Source organism: Melospiza georgiana, chromosome 1, assembly GCF_028018845.1.
Source record: "Melospiza georgiana isolate bMelGeo1 chromosome 1, bMelGeo1.pri, whole genome shotgun sequence".
Taxonomy (NCBI): Eukaryota; Metazoa; Chordata; class Aves; order Passeriformes; family Passerellidae; genus Melospiza; species Melospiza georgiana.
The window spans coordinates 10,529,441-10,539,928 of record NC_080430.1 but is presented as its reverse complement, the minus strand read 5'-3'; positions in this window follow the sequence as shown (position 1 = coordinate 10,539,928).

Below are 10,488 nucleotides of genomic sequence, written 5' to 3'. Positions count from 1 at the left end.
TGTAAAGAGGAATGAGGGAATGAGGGAGTGGGGTGAACAGTGGCAAGGCAGAAAGGGACCTGGGGCTGCTGATCAACAGCAACTGAGCATGAGCCTGGTGTGCCCAGGTGGCCAAGAAGGCCAAAGGCATCCTGGCCTGGATCAGGAATGGTGTGGCCAGCAGGAGCAGGGAGCTCATCCTTCCCCTGTTCTTGGCATTGGTGAGGTCACACCTGGAGTGCTGTCTCCAGTTCTGGGCCCTCAGTTTAGGAGGGATTTTGAGATGTTCAAGCACATCCAGAGAAGGGCAGTAAGGCTGTTGAAGGGTCTGGAACACAAGCCCTATGAAGAACAGCTGAGGGAGCTGGGATTGTTTAGCCTGGAGGAAAGGAGGCCCAGGGGAGACCTCATCCCTCTCTACAGGTGCCTGAAGGGAGGTTTAGCCAGGTGGGATCAGCCTCTTCCCCTCTGGCAACCAGTGACAGGACAAGAGGAAACAGCCTTCAGCTGTGCCAGGAGAAGTCTAGGCCAGACATTAGACAAAAATTATTCACAGAAAGAGTGGTTGGGCTGCCCAGAGAGGTTGGTGGAATCACCATCCCTGGAGGCATTTAAAAAAAGATTGAATGTGGCACTCAGTGCCATGGTTTATTTAGTCAGGTGGTGTTAGGTCATAGGCTGGACTTGGTGATCTCCAAAGTCTTTTCCAACCTAGCTGATTCTGTCATTCTGTCATTCTGTGGGTAAGCTCTGCCCAGCTTGCCCGTGCTAAGACCTGTAACAATTGACACGTGAGAAACATTTGCAAAGGGAAGAGAAACCTGCCACCCTTTACTGAAATATTGGTTATGTTCTGTTTAATCCTTTTGTCATTCTTTTTTTTGACTTTCATTTTTTCCCTTTGCTGCCTTTCCATGGAAACATAACACAGCCTATTGTTTTGTTTAATTTTTGTCATTTGCTTCTCCTCTATCGACCTCTTCTAAGATGTGTGTAATTCTATTTTTTTTCGGACAAGCTAATGATCCAGGAAGAGGAAAGACATTTTCAGGGCAGCACGAATATAAATGATAAACTGTAAGTCACATTTGTTTGCACATGGATAGTATTTGTGGTTTCACACTGTTCCAAAGCAGAGGCTCTGCTTCCAAGAACTGGCTGAGTAGTTTGCCTGTTATTTATCACACTGTCCCAAGTAGATGATTTCTGGATGATTAACAGAGCTATCATTGCATTCTTACATGCAGGCTGAACCTAATTTGCTGCCTTTGAAACACTTCGTAATTGTCAAAAACAACAATAAAAAAATGAACAGAACTCCGCAGGAATACCCATCTGCTAACCTTGCTGTTAAATGTCTTCTAAATGTTAGCATTATTTCAGCTGTAATTAAAGCCTAGATGAACTTTTCCAGCCTTCCCATTGTCCATGGCTTGCAATCAGTTGCAAGACCAAGCTTTCTTTAAATCACAGTGAGGAGATTAGACTAATGAGTACTGACTTCTCAGAGTGGGAAAGAGTCTCAGAGACCATGCTGGCTTCCAAAGAGCACAGGGAAGTTTGCTCTCAGCATCTCAAAGAGGTTAATTTGAACAGTAGCTGCAACTACAAAATATTTCAGGCAGTCTTCCTCTCTCAGTTTAGGAGTGAGATAAGCAGAGCCCTCAATTAAGGGTGATGCTACCAGGGAAATACTTTCTTCTATTAGCCAGGAAAACATCTGCCAGTCCTCCTGTCCATTTTATGGAAATGAAAGGCATAATCTGAGGCTGCCCTTGGAAATGCAAATTCAACATAAAACCTACTGAGTTCTCTGTCTTCTTACTACACATGTTTAACAAATCCCATTTGCAAGACTTGCTCTGTACTATGTTGGGGGAGTTATCTGTGCTCTGTTTAGGAACATGTAATGATTAAAGGATAGGAAATGATTATTTTTACTTCAATTGGTTAAACTGCTCACATTGCATTGTGGTAGCAAAGTCTGTGACCTGAGAAAATTTGCCAAGTTCCATGACACATGTCTCAATACAAGCAAGCAGTTTATAAACCCATCTTGGGTTACTTTATTTTCCATTTCTGATCTGTGGGAAGCTAAAGGAGAATCTATGAATGTTATTATTATCATTAGGTTCACTTGTTTCATATTGCTGAGCCTGAGCTTCAGCTCTGTGGAAGTAGAAAAGAGTCAAAAATATTCTTTAAATCTCTTGTCATAGATTCTAAGCTGTATTTATCTCTGTATTTCCTGCTTATTAATGTGATTCATCTATTTAAATATTTTAAAGAGGATTCAGTCTTGGAGTATGCAGATATACACTTAAATTCCTAAAGACCTACTGGAAACGCAAGGGATTTTTCAGAAGTAACTAAGCTGCTTTCCTACCAATTTCTTAATGGCCTTTTATTTTCTGTAAGTAATGTGGGTGCTGGCCCAAGGGAGAATGGAAAAGAGAAAAGTCTTCATTTTACCCAGAGGGGAATGGGCCAAGATCAGCCCTCCGCCCCTGCACTAACAGGCCTTTGCCAAGAACAAAGTTCCTCCTTTTAACTCATTTTATCTTTGAATAGGAACTCATCAAAACCCCCCTCCAAAGTGTCTTGTTTTGCTCAGTGAAGACAGTCCTTTTGCCTTGTGGTTAGATTTGAAATCCAGTTCTGTTGGGAAAGTGTTTAATCCAGCATCTGCTACAGAGAAAAACAAATCCAGTAATTTTCCCATTCTTTATGAAGATATAGCAGTAGCTTGAAAAATGTAAATTATGATACTTCATGGTACCTTCTCTGTGGTGGAGGTCTATTTTGAGTCTGTTTTCTTAAGAATAGGACTCTTAACCTGACCTGCATAATTTTTTTTCTCCCTTTTGCTCTTTTTTCCAGATGCTATCTTCTGCTCTGACAGAATGGCCATTTTCCTGTCAGAGAAGCCCAGCAAAAGGAGGAAAACAAATGCAAAATTTCCTACTGAATGATTCAAATCACCTGGACTAGCATTTGAAATAATGAAAGCTGACTCCCATTAGCAAAGTCCTGTGCCCACTATTGAAACTAAATTGTGTGCTGTGGAATTGCAGTCCTGTCTTCAAAAAAAAAAATTATTTTTCCTGCTGAGAGAGCACTGAATGACAAAATACATTCTGCTTAAAATAACACAGGGATTTATATAATTCATTTCAATACAAGAAAAGACTAATTTACAGGTTATTAATTAGAAAATTTTGCAAGAGTTTCAGTGCCAAATGTTAATGCATTATGCAGTAATGTCTCTAGATTGTGATAAATTTTGAATTGTTCTGACATGGTTTTGAAAGTTATACAGAATCCTGTGATTGACTCTTGATTTCTAAATGCATGGAAGATGCCATAAGCCTGTAAACATCCATATCCTGAATCAGTTAGTGAATACTGTTTCCTCCAAAACCTCTGATCCGTGTTCCAAAATTTGAATGTTCATAAGCCCATTATTTGGCCAAATGTTGTAAGGTCAGTTACATATGACTGCTGGCCTGAACAATAGCTAAAGTGGTGAATTTACATTAATTCTTATTCTTTTTCCATATAAATGGCCTCAGCTAGTTATTCTCATAGGTTTAGTTCAGCAAACAGTCCTCAGTGGATTAGCTGATTTAAAATACTTTTATGCATGACAAGAATCTGATCACCAAAACATACTGAATGTTACTTCTGGAATTCATGCTGTTTTCCATTTTACTCTGTTAATGGAAAGTGGTACAAATGTCCCTCATGGGGCCTTGAGAGAGGACTCGAGATAGCAAGATGTGTCTGGTTGCAAGTGTCTGATTAAAACTGATGGATCCTTCTGGAGAAACCTTAGTGGCATAGAGAGACCACTTGGTCTCTTTCTAGTGTTTAAATTAATGTGGTGTATTTCAACTTTGCTACACTCAAAAAGTATTTCATATGTATAATAGAAGAACCTTTTGTGTCTGTGATGTGTAAATGTAAGAACAGTTGACATGTGCCAAGCTCATTTTACAACAGAAAATGGGAAGCAGGGTCAGATCTGCATACTTAGAATAAATTTTGAGAAAACTCTAGTGTATCTTAAGTGTAATCTTAGTTGTTAGCTAGCTCCACAATTCCTGTTGAGACCTCAGGGGATATGAAATTTATCTGACATTTCTTTGTCTCAAAAAAGTCCTACAAAACACTGTCTAGCAGCCCATCTCTGTTTTTTCCACGTCTGGCAGCACCTAGAGTGTTTGAAGACCAGCTGAGTAAGGGTCATTTGAATATAGCGTGTTAATCTTTAAAACCTGAAAGATTTTATCGACAAGTCTCCATGAGAGTTCAGGAGAGTTGTCCTGGGTAAGAAAAAACCAGGATAGCAGTTTGGTTTATGTGGCTCCTGGCTGCTACACCAGAGCAGAGACCAGAGCTGACAGAAGCCTGTGAGCTGCTGCTACAGGAGCTGCCTTGGAGAGGATTTTGTTATACTCCAACTTTTCACTGTTCAGAGCAGACTGAATTGAAATGAAATTCAGGATGGGAGTCAGCCATTAATGAAAGAGAAACTTTTGCTGTCTGGTGACTGTTCAGATGCAGTTAGCAGTAATTATCTTTATTGTTCCCCAATTAGCAATAGTTGGCCTTCTGCCACCCTGCTTCACAATGATAATACTAAAGAACCGAATTCACATGTAGCCTGTTACAATTTCTGGCGTGCTAGAGTAGCCTCGGTTTATCTATTTTTTAATAAAAAATATACATTGTCATTTCATAAGAAAGCTGAAAGGATTGAGCACAACAAACTTGAGACTTGTCACATGCTACATATTACTGTTATATTTTGGTATACTTTTACAGTACCAGGCTCTGCTTTTCATGCTGGGAAGATTTCCACCACTTAGATCTGACAGCTGGCATTTCATCTATGCATCATTTCATCTTTTAGTTGCTTGCTTCAGTAAGAGTGCATTTCCAAAAGCAGCTTTGGTGCAATTTGTGTGTCCGTGCATAACTGAGTGGTCCACCAAGAAACCATCTGACTCCTTGGTTCTTTTGATTCCTCAAGGCATCCTTGATTTTAGCCTCAAACTGGTTCTCAGCATCCAGGGAATTTCATTAGATTAAAGTATTTCACATGAACAACATGAACAACAAAAAGGGCACTAAGAAAATGTGTAAGGTTGTAATTATTTCACTTTACAAAAATCGAATTAAATCTTAGGCTTTCTGAGCTACTACATTCAGAAGATAGCTTTTAATTTCAAACAGCTGAAACTGAGTTCCTTCTTTAAGAGTTATTATTTTCCATTCAAAGAATCATAGAATCATTAAGGTCAGAGAACACCTCCAAGACAAAATCACCAAGCCTGTCCGTTGACTGAACAAATTTCAGTTCTGTTCATTTTTTATTGTTCTTTTTGACAATTGAAAAGTGTTTCAAAGGCAGCAAGGTAAGTCCAGCCTGCATGTAAGAATGCAATGATAGTTCTGTTAATCATCCAGAAATCATCTACTTGGCACAGTGTGGTAAATAACAGGCCCACTAAACCATATCCCAGTGTACCATGTCCACCCTTTTTTGGAACACTTTGAGGAATGGCGACTCCACCACCTGGAAGAACCTGTCCCAATTCTTAACCATTCCTTCAGTGAAGGTATTTTTCCTAGTATTAACATGAACTTCCCCAGGTGCAATCTGGCTCCTTTCAGCAGCTGTGCAGAGCGAGGTCTCCACTGAGCTCTTTTCCTCCAGGCTGGACAGGCCCAGCTCTGCCAGATGCTCCTCATGAGACCTCTCACAAGCCTTGCTGCCCTTTGTCAGACACACTCCAGCACCTCAATGTCCTTCTTGAAGTGAGCGGCCCACAACTGGGCACAGTGGCACTCACAGTGATCTGTTCCATGATTTTCCCCAGCACTGAGGGCTGACAGACCTGCGGGTCCCTGGGCTCTCTTTCCAGCCCTTCTGACATGTGGGTGCCAGGTCCAGCCGTCTGGGACCTTCCCAGTTAACCAGAATTGCTTCATATCAGAACAAATTTCGTCTCCACATTCAGTTCTCTTTGAACTTACAAATTACATACTTTTAAAAATTTCTTGTAAGGCTCTTAAAGCACTGATGCTCACATTATTACTCATACCCAAACTACACTTTAAGGGGTGTTGAACTTGAGAACAATAACAATTCATGTGTGACAAAACCACATATCAGTATTTAGCCAGTCTTAAAAAAAGCTCAGAAAACTAAGAATTACTGTGAGAAAAAAAATCCAAAAAACTGAAATCAGAAAATGGTATCTATTGTACTAGGGCAACTGTAAACCTATACCACTGTGACAACATGCAGTGACTCTATTCTTGTGACTAAAGCATATTATTAGTCTTATTTCTACATTAGCTTAAGCCTCTTAAAAAGAATGGATATTTCCTCTTTGTGATTTCCATCACAGAGAGACATACTGCTCTTTTAGTTCTACATTTGGTTACCCTATGTTTGCTGCTTTAATATGTTCTGATTACTTTTAGAAGGAACATTATTTAATTTCTGATATATAGCAGCCTTCATCTTATAATCACTTCAGTTTATCTTCTGTTTTTCCTTTGTAGAGGAGAGCAGGAAGCCTCTCTTTTGAATTTATCTTGTTTTGAATCTCTTGTAGTAAAGTGGAAATAATGAGGTTGAAAGCATCACTATACCTGTGTAGAACAAAAGGAAAGAGAAATCGTTAACAAACACTTGGTGTACTTGGTCATTAGGTCCATCCAAGCAGCACAGGAGGAGAAATACACCAGTTAACAAGGTGTAGTGCTTTTGAAGTAGGTGGAGGAGGGAATGAAGCACAGTGTTTTCCTTGTGCTAATATGACTTCCTTTTAGTATCCTACTATTTTTTTAATTGTTTGAACCAGTGTTTTGACTAGTTGAAGCAAGTCATAGTTGAATTTTTTACATTGTTTGGTTCATCTTTAATTAGCCCATTCTAATGGACTTTTCAACAATTGTTGTTAATCTTTAATGTAGCACCTTAATGATCTCATGTAAGGACTGCACGTTTCTGAACAAACTGCTGCCTTAAAACAGAAGAGGAAAGTGGGACTCCAGCTCCACAAGATAAAGTTGAATGTCAGCTTTTACAGAGCTTCTGATAAATAACACTCTGAGTCTCTATTGTGTTATAAAGGCCATTTGTCCACTTAAGAAACACTTTGAGAGCATCTGTTGCTCTCATTGTTTTGCTTCAGTGCACTATGCACTAAAAGCTTTATTTCCACAAGGGAAATTAGAAAATCCACATGCAGAATTACCCCTATAGCTCCATGCCAGCTGGAGAATATTCACAGCAGCTTCTTCTTGTTATTTGATTTAGTTAATCAAGAATGCAAAATAAATCCAAATAAAAATAATGAAATAAACTTGTGGGGTTTTCTTTCCTTCCTCTCTGACTGACAGTGGCAAAAACACTTGAAACTTCCTTTAATGCCTTCTGCCTTGGAAAAAGTCATGTATACTTTTATAAATGTGCTCTAAATTGACAATCTCTTCTGCTCTGTAAGTGAAACTTCTGCTGGGAAAAGAAATAACTACTAAAAAATCAATTCTGGAATAGAGTAGATACTTCGTGAACATATTATTCAAAACCCCCATAACTGCTGGATCTTTCCACTATGACAGTTTTCTGAAATCTGGTATATTTGCTGAGCTAGAGGAGATATATTCTACTTGAGCACATGTCCTGGGAACTTAGTGTTTCAGGAGCTGCACAGAAAACAGGAGAAAAACATAGCCAAAACCCTGACAAGTTGGATTTGATGTGGAAGAAGAAGCAGCAGATCAATAAAACTCTCACAAGTGTTTATCAACAGGAGAGGGGACAGTTGCTGCAGGAAACTATCAAACAAGCAAAGGAGCTGTTGAAATATAATGGAAAAAAAGTTTTAAGAAGGTTTGAAGACACACTGGGAAGTTTTGCACATACTTTAAGAGGTTGTTCTTGAACATTAGCAGTGGCTGGAAAGAAAGAATAAAGCTGCTTTTTGAAAATCTAGCCAGGTACAAGCAAGCCACATGCTCTGAACAAAGCCAGAAGCTGGCTTCAGGGACAAATGAGAAGAAAAATGCTGTTGTTGGCTGGGAAAATTCTAAGAAGCCTTTCTTTCATATGAAAGAGAGAAGCAACATCAGAGAGAAAATTATCTTCCGGGTGTAGAGGGGAGGTGTCACCATCATATTTTCTGAAAAATCCCTTCCCACGGATTTCTTCTCCTGGGAAGCTGAGAAGCCTCAGAGAAAAATGAAAATAATAATTATTCATTTGCTTCTCCTGTGTTTTGCTGCTTTGGAATATGGTTGGAGATTGTTTATCCAACCTGTGAATTGTTTTTACTTAATGACCAATCATGGTCCAGCTGTGTTGGGACTCTGAAGCAGTCACGAGTTTTTCATTAGTATCTTGTTAAGCCTTCTGTAAGTATCCTTTCTGTATTCTTTAGTGTAGCTTTAGTACAGTATTCTTTAATATATTATCATAAAATAATAAATTATCCTTCTAAGAACATGGAGTCAGATTCATCAATTCCTCCTGGGGACCCAGCAAATACCACGGGGAGGCGTGGGATTTACTCAGTCCCAAGAAAGCATGCCACATGCAGGACAGCAGAGCCTGGATAAGCCTGAGTGAATGAATCAGAAATTGTATTTTAGAGATGTCAGAAGGGAATAAAGGCCTCAGGTTATGGTCCTGTGTGATCAGTGGCTTAATACTTCTGTCTATGAGAAAAGAGAAAAAACTATGATGAAAAATATTACTTTTATAGTGGCTATGTTGAGCTTGAATGTCTATAAAGAAGTGTTAGAGAGGGTATAGAATTCTAGTTTAGACAAAAGTATAGGATTTGTCCTATCTAACATTCAATAGCTGCAATGTAGATATTACCCTTCATAGTGAAAGATGCACAGTTAGATCATCATTCAGCTGCCAGAGATATTGTTCTTTAGCACTTGGATTAATTGAACTATACAGTTCTTGAAATATTATTGCCTTGCTTTTCAGACTACACATATACCCTTCAATGGGTTCCTCAGAAATAAACACCTACATTCAGATTAGTGAACACGTGAACACCTGAATCCCAATTGTGGACACAGAATATAGGGTAGACACAAAGGAGAATTTTTGTTTGTAGATGGCATTTACTTTAAAAAGACACACAGAAAAGACAGAGCTATAGGAGATCCCCAAAGGGGGGTGGAAAAAGACAAGGACTCACTGAAGAACATACAAAAAGAATGGTTTGAGAGACAGGAGTATTTATTTACTTTAGGTCAGTAACTAGAGACTGTGGAGAAACACAGGAAAGAGGGCTAAGGATGGTGAGTTGAGCTAACATGGAAAAACACATCAGAATTTGTCAGTTTTATCTTGGAATAAACAAATCGGCCTTTTTGGGGAAGTGAGGGGCAGAGGCAGGCAAAGGAACGGTTTGAGGAATGTGTCAATTTGTTGATAAATTCTTCTTTTTTTCCCCAAAAACTTAGCCTCCAAAACTCAATTTTTTCCCGCAACTCTTCAAAATCCACCCGTGAAATGGGACCATAGTAAAAATTGCATCTTGAATCATCAAGCAGAGCATGCAGGTACTGTTCCTGGAGGAGCCAGAGCCACTCTGCGTCCTTAGCAGAACTTTCTGATTCTCTTTGTTTCTCATGGCACTGCCCCAGGCACTCTCTTGCAGTGAATCCAGGTACTCTCTTTCGTCCAAGCCCATACATGAAGTAAAATATGGCAAAACAAAATCTGGTTCATTCACTTTATGCCAGTTCACATGAGCAATGGTGTTTCTTTCAAACTCTCCTTTGTTTCTTTTCCGTCTTTTCCTGTCCTGCATATCTTCCATTTCTATCTTTAAGCCTAGAAAGGGAAAGTTACAAGATGTAGTATTGCTGAAAAATTCATTGGATGCAGTTAAAAAATCATGCAAAAGGTGATCTGGGTGTTATTACAGATACCCCAGGAATAAAACTGCTCAGGACAAACTGTTGCCTGTATATTGCAGCTCTGGGACGTGGATGTCACCAGCAATGAGGAAAGATTCTCCAGCAGGAAAAATTCAAGTGCTCAGCTCAAAACAGGCAGCACAGGTGATAAATCATGATTCTCTATTTTCAGTATAATAAATTATAATTTGAGACTAAATTTTGCAGCAATGGCAGTTGCTGATTCAAAGAAATATCCATTAGTCTCTGAGTTTTCTGGGGTGGGAGGACTAGGTGGCTTTCTTTGATTTTTAACAGACATCGCTAATATTTCCTAACACTGGCATCTTCATCACTGCAAGGTGATTAAATCATTTTGTTTCAGTTTGATCGAGGCAAACTGGTATTTTGTACTGCAGCAAGAATGAAGAATCCAGAGGAAAATTACTACTTCTCAGCTTGGGGAAAACTCAAGGCTTGTGTTGATTCTTGTCTTCTAAAAATACTCTGTAGCTGGCTGTAAGCCTACTTGGCAGGGCACTTGTGGGGGTTTTCAGGTTTGAAACT